This window comes from Podarcis tiliguerta (genome assembly GCF_965153285.1).
Source record: "Podarcis tiliguerta genome assembly, chromosome: 5".
Classification (NCBI taxonomy): domain Eukaryota; kingdom Metazoa; phylum Chordata; class Lepidosauria; order Squamata; family Lacertidae; genus Podarcis; species Podarcis tiliguerta.
The window spans coordinates 79,686,439-79,700,437 of NC_139538.1; positions in this window are offsets into that span (position 1 = coordinate 79,686,439).

Genomic DNA, 13,999 nt, shown 5'->3' on the forward strand with positions numbered 1-13,999 from the left:
TAATATATGAATTTTTGCAAATGTTGTTAGGTTGGAGAATGGCATTGTACAATTCAGAGAAGTGCAAATTTCAAAGGATGCCTGTGTTTCAGAACATCCAAATCTGGTGGATTTGGCTTTAAATGTGAACCAAATCTAATTTCTCCTCCATCCCCACACATGATATAAACCTAGTTCTCTCACAGTGGTGTGGCTGGAAGCATTGAGATGAGTGGGGTTAGGATGCAGGAAGCCTCCGGCTGAGAAAGGAAGAAAGAGCGAAGCAGAGAGAAATCAAGATCCGGAAAGGTAGAGTGCTGTTGGGAAGAGTTTTTGGAACTGGTAAGGACAGGTGGAATTGGGGGGAAGCTGGTAGCTCTTCTGTGGATTAGATTTCCTTTTGTCAAATTCAGGGGCTTCTGAACCTTGCCTCTCATGTGAGGTGATCTTTTAAGAGTTTATATCTGAGCCTCTCTCAGGAGAACTTCACTAACATATGCCTGGACGAAAACAGACACCCCAAATTTATCGCCTCACTCACGGGTGGTGAATTAGGGGGTAACCACATTAGTCAGGGGACTTAAATGGTGGGAGTCTTCTGTGAATTAGTTGCTGTCAGCAGAGATGCTTCCTCTTGCCGCCATCTTCCTCCCCAGAATACTTCTGGGAAGGAAGATGGAGCGGCAAGAGTTCTGCTGCTCCTACTCCACCATGGTAGCTTTCAGAGTGAGGTAGGTAGGTTAGAAGCTTCATGCTACCATTAATCGCTCTCTTCTTCCCCAAAATTCAAGGCCTTATTTGATACACCTTGCCTCTCCATTTGGGGATTCAACCAAAGTTGTCCCCCTCACAAAAAAGGGCAAACAAATCCCAAGATGAGGAGCAAAAGATACCAAAAGCACAATGTACAGCAGGCAGGAAGAGTCTCCAGCAACATATAATCGGATGTGTGTGTAACGCAGTACGTTTTGAAGGGTTAATGGGGGTGTTCTAGGTACATGAGGGTGTCCTTGTTTGCATCTGTGAAATGTTGGAAGGTCTTTGTTTACTGATGTGATTGATGACTCATGAAGGCCACTTTCAGATTCATAAAATGGCTGCAGTCTGCTTAAAAACCCACACCTCTGGTAGATAGCTTGGTCAGTTAAATAATTTTATAATATAATAATTTTGAATGCTGAGAGACTGGGAAGAGTCCAGTGGCACTTTAACTACAAACAACTGTATTGTGGCATTAGCCTTTGTGTGCTAGAGATCACTTTGTCAGAGGCAAGGAGATTCTGGACTATTCAAAGCTAAGCTGCTTTCAAATTCCAGTGCTTACATATGGAAAATTACTTACAATGCTCAAATAGCTCTACTTGGAATATTATTTCTAACCTGCTGTCCCTGACATATCACCTTTCAAAATGCAGCTTTCTTGGCTACTGAAATTTCACACATGCATAAACACACACAAAGATTCTGAACTGGCTTCTCTCCCCAGCCCCAAAAATACTCAGTTAAGATTGCAAACAAAAGTAAACGCAAATCATAATATGCATTTTCCAATTTAAAAATTAAAATAATAGAATATAAATGAAATGAAATCAAGGCTACGATTCTATACACAGTTTTCTTGCAGTAGCTCCCACTTTGGGAGATGACAACTAATGACATAGACTCCCCGTCACCACACCCCTGAATACGCCTGTCGATCCCTTCCAATCATAAAAATATCCAGGCTGGAGGTGTGAAAAATTTAGATCTCTCACTTCACTTAAAACCATGATTTGCTGGGGAACAAAGATGAAGGCACAGAATGTACTTTGCTTATACAATATCCATTATAGGGCTGATTCAACAAAGCCTAGAGCAATGACAGGCTTTGCTTATACTCTTGATCAACAAATGAAATTAGTCAAAACTTTTTATATAAAAAAAAAAACCCACAGCCTTTGGTTTATTAGGGGCACTGGAAAACCTATAAAGCACAGATGCCGTAACAACAAGCATGTGGAGGCAGATCTCACACCATATGCCTGAGCTTCATCCAATTTGCACATTACTTTGTTTGTTTGGTGTCAGAATCAGCTAGCCATGTGAAGAAAATTACTGCAGGACTGACTATTAAACCACAATGTTGGACACAATCCTATGCCTAATGATCTGGGAGGAAGTCCTATTGATATCAGTGGGACTGAAGCTGCTACTCTAACCCCACTTACCTAAGAGTACTTACTTCTGAGTGGGCATGGTTAGTGTTGCAACCTTTGTTCTGTGTAATAGCATCTAGGCTCCTTTCCTTACTGCGAGAAGTTTCACTATGAGCAAATGTCCTTTCAAAAATAAATCCCAGTCCGTGGTGAAATCTGTTGGGATCAGGTTGCCCCTGGGCAAGAACATCAGAGCTAGACTTGTACGCTACAGAGCAGAGAAGCAGTGGGAAAAGTTTACACTTTGTGTAGCTTCTGCTCAGGCTCTGAGCATCAGCGACTATCTTTTGGGAAGTTCATATCTTGCTTTTACTGAACATGGAGGGAACAAGTTGTGGAGGAGTTAGAGATGCCCGCACAAGGTCATCTAAGCCCAGCCTGGTGGAACTCAGGGTTCTCTAGAGAACAAATTGTCCTGGTCTGAACATGCATGGGAGGGGGGATCTGCAAACAGCTTGCTGAAGGAGTAACATCAGGCTAGCTGAATTTAGCAACACTACTCAGAGCCCAGCAGGTGCCAATGCATTATGAAACAAAAAACTTTCGCTGTGCTGATGCCTTCTCCTGTCCCCGTTATATCTGTCAACCCCGGTCATCTTAGCGTCAACATTATCCTCGGCCATTGCACGACAGTCCTGACCTCTTTTTAGTTTCTTCAGCCAAAGAAGAATACTAAAATATGAAGCTTAACTTATTCATGAGAAGCAACATTTGCACAGTTCACAAAGTAGAGGGCTGTGACACAAATCCCATCCATTTATTTGGACATAAGAAAAGAGGCCAAAGTTGGCGAAGTCTTCTCAACACAAGCCATTGTTAGAAGGATGGGAAACATTTGGTGGTGGATGTTACAGTGCAAAGGTAAAAAGGTAAAGGTAAAGGACCCATGGACGGTTAAGTCCAGTCAAAGGCGACTATGGGGTTGTGGCGCTCATCTCGCTTTCAGGCCGAGGGAGCTGGCATTTGTCCACAGACAGCTTTCCGGGTCATGTGGCCAGCATGACTAAACCGCTTTTGGTGCAATGGAACACCATGATGGAAACCAGAGCACATGGAAACGCCGTTTCCTCCCTGCCGCAGCCGTACCTATTTTTCTACTTGCACTGGTGTGCTTTCAAACTGCTTGGTTAGCAGGAGCTGGGACAGAGAAGTGGGAGCTCATCCCATTGTGGGGATTTGAACCGCCGACCTTCCGATCAGCAAGCCCAAGAAGCTTAGTGTTTAGACCACAGCGCCACCCACTCCCATATGTCCAGTGCAACCCTATACTTGTTGAATAGTAAGTTCCGCTGACTTCAAAGGGGATCTCTCTCAGGTGCATGTCTAGGGTTGCAGCCTCAATGCACTGATTCAATTTTAATTTAAAAGTGTCCATAGGCCACACCAAAAATGACGTGTCTGTGCTTCTGCTCTTCATAATGCCCGCACATTCCCTGTCTGATAGGCACCAATGAAATGGAGCAGAAATCTCGGCCCCTCTAACCATTTCAGGAATCATCTTCACACACCCTCCAACATTTCTCAGAGGAAAATAGAGTCTTCCTCTCCAACATTTCTCCAATGAAAATGGGGATGTCCTAAGGAAAAGTGGTGCATTCTAGGATGAATTCAGGGGCTTCCACTTCAGGGAGGCCCTGTCCTGCAAATATCTCTCAGAGACCCCACAATATTTAACACGACTGATAGAGAAGGTGCAGGATTGAAAAAGGGCCCATGCAAGAGGTGCCAAGGGCCTAGATGGCAACTGGGAGGGGGCTTAGGTAACCCAGTCAGACCTGTTAACAATATCTGGCATTGCCATGTGCTCTAGCTCAGGTGTAGAGAATCTGCAGAAGGTGGCAGCTTCCATCCTCAGCATCTCCAGGTAGGGCTGGGGGCAACCTCTGTCTGACACCTTGCAAGAGCCACTGCCTGTCAATGTAAAAACACTGTTGAGATAGATGGAGCACTGGAGCACTAAGAGGCAGCTTCTTTTGTTCCTGTGCTTCTAAGCATGATGCAAGCCTTCACAGGGATTTAGCTCAGAATCACAAAATTATGACGGAGAATGTTTCTCCACAGAGCACCAAGAAGAGCTTTAGCCCCAGTTATTAGAATGGTGGAAAATATGAATTTCTTTTGTCAGTCTCTTCCTTGCTCATCTGAACTGCAGCCCCAAGTTATTCCCCCCAGAATGCAGCGGAATCTTTCAAATAAAATATTTAAAGTGTCAATCTGGTGACTTCAATATCGTGAGTTATGAAACCTTTATCAGAGTCCCACCTTTTATTAAACTTCAGGGCTTCCCTTGCCGCCTCTAACGACATTATGCAGCATCAAAATAAGGCATCCTTATTTGCGCAGGGCGGGGAGGTGGGGAAGCAGCCGCTCCGCCTCGTGACTCGGTAATGCCTCCCATTTTGGTTCCAGAGTCCTTTTCGACTGCCTCGATTAAACCTCTGAAGACTACAGCAAAATTTCCGCATGACTGCTGGTAAAGAAGCAAGCTAGCACAGGGCGTACCAAAGAGATCCCTTGAAGAATTGCACGTTGGAAAAGTTGCCGCATTTATGAATAAAGTAGAGCATTATCATTTTTAATAGGAATTAAAACAGCTAGAGGGAGAAGTCGGGCAGCGCTGCGATCAGTGCAAAAGAAAACACGCTAACCATTTTAATTAACTGTATTTTAATAGCTTTGGTTATAATTGAATAATTTAAATACCAAGGGGAAACACTTAAATCTCCTAAAAGCTTTCTTTTTATTTACATTTTAAATACCGGTCTTGGAGAAAGAATGATAGAGGAAGGGCTGGGAAGAAGATTGAGGGGGTGGGTGAGAGGAGAGGGCGCCTTATTCTTGCAGCTGCCAGGCTAACAGAAAGTATTTATGGGGTCTTAGTCACTGCTCTGCAGCAGCTCAAGACCAAGGCCTAATGAGTTCCCTCCCCCTCTTCCCATACAGGAAATATTACACAATCTCTTGGTGCTATTACCCTTGACTTGTAGTGTCATAAAAAGTGTAAAGGGGGGAGAGAGAGGAAGGGACCAGGGAAAAGAAGGATAATCTACCATCCAGTTCCTCACTTATGCACCAAAAGTAGCCAGGCTGCATGAAATCAACACAGGAAATGAACGTATGGAATCGGTGCATATGGAATTCACTGAGCTTGGTAAAGCAAATCTGCAAAATCACTGTGCTTCTCTCAATCTGTTCCTAACATGTCTTTCAACCCAGGCTAAGGGTGTTTGAAAAGAGGTTTGCTCCATTCCCGTGGGCATTCCCGTGCCATTAAGCCGCATCACCAAAACCACACCTACAAGTAAATTTAATCCAGAACAGTTTCTGAGGTTCTTGGTTCTCTCCCCTCTTGACAAACTTCCCTCCATTCTAGACGGCCCATGGCTATTGCTGCTCATTCTTCATGTCTGATATTTCATTTTTAACCCCAGATTTCTACCCATCCCAATTATCTTCACAACTATGGTGGGTTCTATTTCTCGTTTCCTTTTTACTTGGGACAGGAACACATTTTCTGCCCCCCTTTGGTTCGTACCCTCAGGCTGTGTAGTGTTTATATTGTGTCAGTAGGTGCTGCTAGTACCACAGCTAGTACAAGTGACATAGCACAAGCATTAGCCTTCATAAAAGAAAGGTGTGCAGAACGGGGAGTGGTAGAACACGTCCTTTCCAGGTGGAATTTCCCAGTTTATCTTCCAAAAGAAAGGATGGGGCTGGGAATTCTGCTTGAATTCTTGGAGAGCAGCTGCTGTCCAAATAAACAGTAGATAGCCCAATGGACTCGCCCAGAAGGCAATTGCTGGATTCCAAAGTCAGCTTCCAAAAGAAGCAGTCCTTCTGCCATTCTTCACGAGAGGATATACTCAACTATTCTAGGTCTCTAGGAGCAGAACCAATGTATGTTCCCCAAGGGAAAAAGATTTTTTTCTCCCCCCAGAGGAAAATGTGGGAGTCGATGATTTAAATAGATCCTCCAAACTGTGGTAGAGAAGAAAAAGTTTCACTCCCGTGTTTGTCTTGAAAAAGAAAGTCTTATGTGAGATTCAGATATTGAAAGACTGGAACAAATGAGTCTCTGGGGCATGTCTGAAGGCCTGTAACGAAGGGGCCTTTCATAGTTCCATCAGAACTTCCATAAGAATGGAGCTCCACAATGGTGTGGCCACCACTGAGAAGTGCCTGCCAACCTAAATGATTGTACTTGTGGACACAAGTTGGGCCTCTGTTGTCAGGACCATATGGAGAAAGGATAGGGTTGCCACCCATCTTGTCTAATGCACAGTTTGCTCTGTGTTTCTGCTCTGCTGCTTCTCTCTCTTTCTCTCCCTCCCCCCCCTCTCTCTCTCCCCCCCCCTCTCTCTCTCCCACCCCAAGTTAGGGATCCTCATCAAATGACCACCCCCACTCCTACAGGAAAGGCATTTGTGGCTTGGCTGGAGAAACCGCCTGTCGCTTCTTTCCTTTTTCCTTCTCACTTCCTCCCCTCATCCCGCCCCCAAGAAGGAGCAAACCAGGGCAAGACTTTCATGTTGTCCCTTCCAGTTCTCTGCAGCTTTGGCTCGGTTAAGGCAGCCATCCGCAGAAGAAGAAGAAGAGTTTGGATTTGATATCCCGCCTTTCACTCCCTTTAAGGCATCTCAAAGCGGCTAACATTCTCCTTTCCCTTCCTCCTCCACAACAAACACTCTGTGAGGTGAGTGGGGCTGAGAGACTTCAAAGAAGTGTGACTAGCCCAAGGTCACCCAGCAGCTGCATGTGGAGGAGCGGAGACGCGAACCTGGTTCCCCAGATTACGAGACTGCCGCTCTTAACCACTACACCACACTGCAGAGCAGCACCCTGGAAGCAATGGGCCCTGTCCCTCAGAGAGCAACCGGTTCCGAGGCTGTAGAAACAAGCGATTTTGTGTCTGTGTCGCTCAGAAGCCCCAATTCTGAACATAGTTATTGTTGTGACGTGGGGTTTGTGATTTCAGCTCTCTTGACATAACCTGCTGGAGACAGTTCTCTAGTAACACTTCTTTATTACAGCAAACAAGACTGAAGACTGAGGAGGGGAAAGCTACATTTATAGGGACAGGGGACTAGCTAGAAAGGATACATTTTGGAGGGAACAATATCAGGCAATCACAGTCCTGCCTTTTGGAGGAAACCAATAAGACAGAGGATCCAAATACAGCAGTTTAAATGAACCAATAGTAGCTGTACCCCCTGAAACCAAAAGGCAGTTACTTTACCCTAATGCAAATATAGACAATAATAATACAGATATAAAATCCTTTGACTCAATACACAACACCCCTCCCCCCCTAGTGAGCACAGCAGACGTAATCTCTCAGGTACTGTGGGGTCCTACAACTTCTACTTGATCTCCTGACAACAGGCGTTGCCGGTTCTGGATTGGGTGTTACCTGTGGTAGAGGGGCTGCTATAGGGGTTTCCTCAGGAACAGATGGAGTCCCAGACATCTCAGGGTTCCCTACCTGTACCTCGTCATCATGAGGACTAGCAGACCCTGGTTCATTTGCTGAAGCCCCTGGTGACTGCACCTCTGGGCCATTTTCACTCTGGTCTTGCAGCTCTGCGTCGTTAGCCAGGGATGAATTATCTGACTCCTCCCTGCTGAGCGCCCGGCGCCTCAGCTGATCTATATGTCTCTTCCAAACTTGCCCATTTTCCAAGGTTACATAATAGGACACAGGTCCACTAGCCCGGGTGACCACACCAGCCACCCACCGCGAACCTCGTGAATAGTTCCTCACCCAGACCAGATCTTCAGGGGCGAGATACCTTGTTGTGTCAGTCTCAGCCTGGGGGGTTGCTCTTGAATTATGGTTTGGCATTTTATCCGGGTGGACATAATCCAGCACCGTTACCAGTCTTCTACCCAAGAGCAGCTCAGCTGGCGACTTGCCCGTCGCAGTACACGGCGTCGCATGCTGCAAAAATAACATTCGCGCGATGCGAGCTGACCAGTTACCCTCCATTAAGCGCGCAATGGATTCTTTGGCTGTTCTTACCATGCGCTCAGCCTGCCCATTGGAGGATGGGTGAAAGGGCGCGGATGTGACCCCTCTTATGAAGTTATCAGCCAAGAATGCCCTGAATTCTTGGGATACAAAAGCTGCCCCATTATCTGATACAATGGTCTCAGGTAACCCGTGGGTTGCAAACAGCTGCCTCAACACCTTGATTACGGCAGCTGATGCCATGCTAGGGACCATCGCCACTTCTAACCATTTGGAATATGCATCGACGACAACCAAAAAGACCTTCCCCTGGAATGGCCCAGCAAAATCTAAGTGCAGCCGGCTCCAGGGAGATCTGGACTGCTCCCACCAGTGAACTGGTGCTCTGGCCACTTCTGGCCGCACCTCTTGGCATGCCTTACATGTTCGTACCCATTGTTCTATGTTCTGGTCCATTCCAGGCCACCACACATAACATCGGGCTAGCGACTTCATCCTGACCATTCCCGGGTGTCCCATGTGAAGCGTCTCAAGCACCCTGTTTCTCAGTGGTGCTGGGATGATCACCCTATCTCCCCACAGGAGACAACCCTTATGCATGGACAACTCGTGCTGCCTTGTCGCATAAGGCCTGAATTTGTCTTCATGCGGACCACCTGGCCACCCCCTCCCCACCCAAGTGAGCACACGGGAGAGAACAGCATCTTTCCTCGTTTTCTCAGCTATATCAGTAGCCGTTACAGGAGCCCCCGGAAGTGTTTCCAGCATCATTATGTGCTCCGCTGGAGCGGGATCCTCATTGCTCCCGCCAGGAAGGGGCAATCGACTCAGCGCATCAGCGTGGCACAACCGTTTCCCCGGCACATGGGTCAAGGTGTACTGGAACCCGTTCAGGAATATAGACCAACGCAACATTCTGGGGGAGAGAATTTGTGGCGTTTGTTTGTTCGGGTTGAACAACCCTAACAGTGGTTTGTGGTCCGTTTCAATGGAGAAATGGCGACCGTACACATAATCATGGAACTTTTTGATTCCTGCCACAATTGCAAGCGCCTCTTTGTCAATTTGAGCATAGTTGCGCTCCGTGGGCGACAACGTACGGGAATAGAAAGAGATGGGCTTTTCCGACCCATCCAGTTCCCTATGACTCAGCACCGCCCCCAGGCCGTATTGAGAGGCATCACATGCCAGGACCAGCGGCTTTGACTCATCATAATGAGCAAGGACGCTCCCGCTACTCAGCATTCTTCGCAAGGAGTCAAAAGCCTTCTGCTGCCCCTGCCCCCATCGCCACACATTCTTTTTCTGCAACAGTCTATGTAATGGTTCAGCTACCGAAGCTTTATGGGGTAAGAACGAATGATAAAAGTTAATAAGTCCCAGGAATGACTGCAACTCCGTCTTGTTCTGTGGTCGTGGTGCCTCGATGATGGCCTTAATCTTAGCATCTGTGGGGTGGATGCCTGATGCATCAATTTTAAACCCCAAGAAATCCACAGCTGGCACCCCAAAACTGCATTTTTCCTTTTTCAGTTGCAACCCCACCTCCTTGAACTTGAGCAACACTGCACGGACACGCGCAACCAGTTCCTGTGGGTCTTTTCCAGCAATCAAAACGTCATCAAAAAATGGCAAGACCCCCGGCAGACCTCTTAACAGGCGTTCCATGAGCCCTTGAAAAATCCCTGGGGCCACACAAACTCCAAATTGTAATCTGTTAACTCTGAACGCCCCTTTATGTGTGACAATAGTCTGTGCTTCCGCTGATTGTGGGGTTACTGGCAGCTGTTGGTAGGCTTGTGCCAGGTCAATTTTGGCAAACACCCTGCCCCCAGCCAGTTTAGCCAACAGATGTGATACGACTGGAATGGGGTATGAGTTTCCCCTGAGTGCCTTATTGATAGTACATTTGTAATCTGCACAGATCCTGACTTCCCCATTTGCTTTAAGGGGCGTGACGATTGGAGTCTCCCACTTAGCAGAGTCCACGGGTGAGAGAACTCCCTGCTTGACCAATTTATCCAGCTCTGCTTCGATCTTGGGTTGCAGTGCAAATGGCACTCGCCTTGGTTTGAGTCGGATTGGGGCCACCCCAGGGTCCAACTCGAAGTCAACTGGGGGCCCTTTATAACAACCCAGTTTTCCATTAAAGAGACCAGCAAACTCTTTGCATAATGCCTCGCTCATCTCAGGGCAGGTTTGGATTGAATTAAGCCCTGATATACTCAGTCCCAGGGCGGGGAACCAGTCAGTGCCCAGGAGACTGGGGCGACTGCCCTTCGCAATCACCAGTTTGAGTACAGCCTGTTTGTCCCGGAACTGAACTCTCACGGCACACATTCCCATAACATGGATGCGGCCCGCTGAGTATGACTGCAAGGTTGCCGGGAAGGGCTCCAGAGGGGGCAACTTACCCCTGGGGAAGAATGTCCTCGCGGTCTGGTCCGACACGATAGTGAATCCAGATCCGGAGTCCACCTCCATGTCGCACTGCTGACCCTCAATCTTCACCTTGACGTGTGCCTTGCCTTGCGCTGGGAACTGCACGACCCTCCCGTTGATCTCCGTTACATAGTGGCAGTCCTTTAGAAAATGGGTTGCTGTGGGCGGTCTGCGATGCTCCAGTCTAGGTGTTCCTGTCGCTCCCAACGCCGCCGATCTACAGACCCTGGCGATGTGACCTGTCTTCCCGCACGTCCGGCACATAGCATCCCGGAAACGACAACTCTTCCGCTCATGGTTTCCGCCACAACCTGGACACCTGCCTCGGTGATCTTTGTGCACTGTGCAGGCCTGACGCACTGACTCGACCCCACGGACTGGGCTCTGGCTCGGAGTAGCCTCTAGCTCGTCCATGGCATGCGCAACTTCTATCTGTGGCTTAGGGGCCTTGCGACTGGCATCAAGCTCCTCTCTTTCATAATTCTCCGTGGCGGTGGCCTCCTTCAAGGCTGAAGCAAGGGTAACCTCTTCTTTAGCCACGATGCGTCTTCTGGCTTTCTTGCTGCTCAGACCACCGATAAACCGATCCAGGAGAGTCTCTTCCAGATTTTGGAAGTCGCAGTGCTGAGCGAGCTTCCGCAGTTCAGCTAGAAATGCAGATACAGACTCCCCAGCACGCTGCTGCCTCTCATGAAACTCCATCCGCCGGGCCATCTTGGTCTCAGTAGGCGCCAAATGGCTTGTTAGGCAGGCAAGAATATCTTTGAGAGATGTCTCACTTAGCTTCGCTGGAGCAAGCAATGCCTTGGCCAGCTTGAAGGTCTCAGGCCCACAGTAGCTCAGGAATGTGGCCCTTCTTTTGCTGGCATCGGTGATCCCTTGAGCCACTGCGAAGAACTCGAAGCGTTCGACGTAGTCTTCCCACGTGTGGGGCTCTGATGGCTGGAAGGGCTCCAATACCCTTGGACTCTCCATTGTCCTGTGGCAGGGTCGTCTTCTCAGCTGGCCAGTGAGTCTTGTTCTTAGCTGCAATCCGGACTCTGAGGCAGGGCTGCGTTTAACCGCTCCTCAGCATTCCGGATCCCATCCTCGTCGCCAGTTGTTGTGACGTGGGGTTTGTGATTTCAGCTCTCTTGACATAACCTGCTGGAGGCAGTTCTCTAGTAACACTTCTTTATTACAGCAAACAAGACTGAAGACTGAGGAGGGGAAAGCTACATTTATAGGGACAGGGGACTAGCTAGAAAGGATACATTTTGGAGGGAACAATATCAGGCAATCACAGTCCTGCCTTTTGGAGGAAACCAATAAGACAGAGGATCCAAATACAGCAGTTTAAATGAACCAATAGTAGCTGTACCCCCTGAAACCAAAAGGCAGTTACTTTACCCTAATGCAAATATAGACAATAATAATACAGATATAAAATCCTTTGACTCAATACACAACAGTTATCGGCATGATATGTGAGAGAGGAGGGTGGGGAATGAGTAGCTCCCCACAAGGCTAATCCCCACCCCACCCCCAAATATTTTCTCCTTCTTTCAGAAATTTAATATGTGGAGCAAAGCTTGTCCCCTTATCACAATATGCCCCTCTGTTTCCTTATTTTTTGCTCCACCCTGCATGTATTGCAGGGCAGTACTGCATGTGTGTGAAAGCTCATGTATTTAAGCTCTGGGTAGGCACAAACAGTCACAAATGTTTGTGTGTGAGAGAGACAGAGAGTGACAAATTTCAGAGGGGCAATCCTGATAGGCTGGAATGGAATGGAATGGATTGCTTTGAAGTCATTTCAAAGCCAGGTGAAAAGAAATCCCCCTCCTGTCCTCTGTTTCACCAGAATAAAGGCCGCAACCCTAGTAAAGTAAGTCCTTTAGCATGCTAAGAAACAGTATAATATTAATAAACAGGTCACCCAAACTGGCAGATCTGGTGGGGAAGGAAGAAGGCATCCAGGCAAAGGTCTTGCAAAACTAAGGTAAAGGTAAAGGTACCCCTGCCCGTACGGGCCAGTCTTGACAGACTCTAGGGTTGTGCGCCCATCTCACTCAAAGAGGCCGGGGGCCAGCGCTGTCTGAAGACACTTCCCGGTCACGTGGCCAGCATGACATCGCTGCTCTGGTGAGCCAGAGCTGCACACGGAAACGCCGTTTACCTTCCCGCTAGTAAGCGGTTCCTATTTATCTACTTGCACTTTGACGTGCTTTCGAACTGCTAGGTTGGCAGGCGCTGGGACCGAACAGCAGGAGCGCACCCCGCCGCGGGGATTCGAACCGCCAACCTTTCGATCAGCAAGCCCTAGGTGCTGAGGCTTTAACCCACAGCGCCACCCGCATCCCATAAACTACAGAACTTGCAAAACTACAGAACTTCAAATATTGTGAGGTTTCAGCCTTTCCATGGCATAACATCTTTTTTCTTAAATAGAAATACTCATTTTTAGTTCTCTGTAAAATCTAATGCATATACACCTATGAGAACCCCCATTTTGACTCCCATTTTAGCTCCTAAAGGAAACTCTTCCTACTCCAGCAAGCCATAGTTACAAGCTATTCCACTATTTCCTTCCTTCAAATAAAATAAAAAATACCTAGAGGAAACAAAAGCTACTAGCATTCATACAATTGTATAAATCTGATAAAATTCCCATGCAGCTAGATGCATGTGATAATTGAAGTTAAAACTGTGTCTATCCAGGTACTCACTCTCTCATGCATTGAGCATGTGAGGCAATCTATTTCTTTTCAATGAGTGACAGCGGGAATTAAACAATAGTAGTCAGAAACTGGCATAGCCTCCAATGACACAGCTGGTAGGTGTGGGTGGCATTCATTAGACGATGCCTTCTAACAAATGATATGCCAAAGCCCTGACAAAATAAACGCTTCAGTTCATTATCCATCATTTACTCTCTGCCAGTTGAAACTCATGTCCTCCAAGGAGTGCCTTCAATCCTGTTCTGACATCTGAATGAGAACGATGCCAGGTTCTGGATGGCGATGTGGAAAGTAGGCAGGAAAGTGGCAAAACAGGAACAACAATGAACCTCCTGGTGGAAACTACATTGTGATGCTTCCAAAGCAGCATTGTTGTTCCAATTAATTTCGTTTCACTCTTGTCTCGAGCAAAACTAGGGAAAAACACAGGAACCGTGCCTTATACCAAGTCAGACCAATTCAAAGTGTTGGTGCCGACCTTTAAAACCCTAAACGGCCTCGGCCCTGTATACCTAAAGGAGCATCTCCATCCCCATCGTTCAGCCCGAACACTGAGGTCCAGCACCGAGCGCCTTCTGGTGGTTCCCTCACTGCAAGAAGTAAGGTTACAGGGAACCAGGCAGAGGGCCTTCTCGGTAGTGGCACCCGCCCTGTGGAATGCCCTCCCTTCAGATATCAAGGAAATAAACAACTAT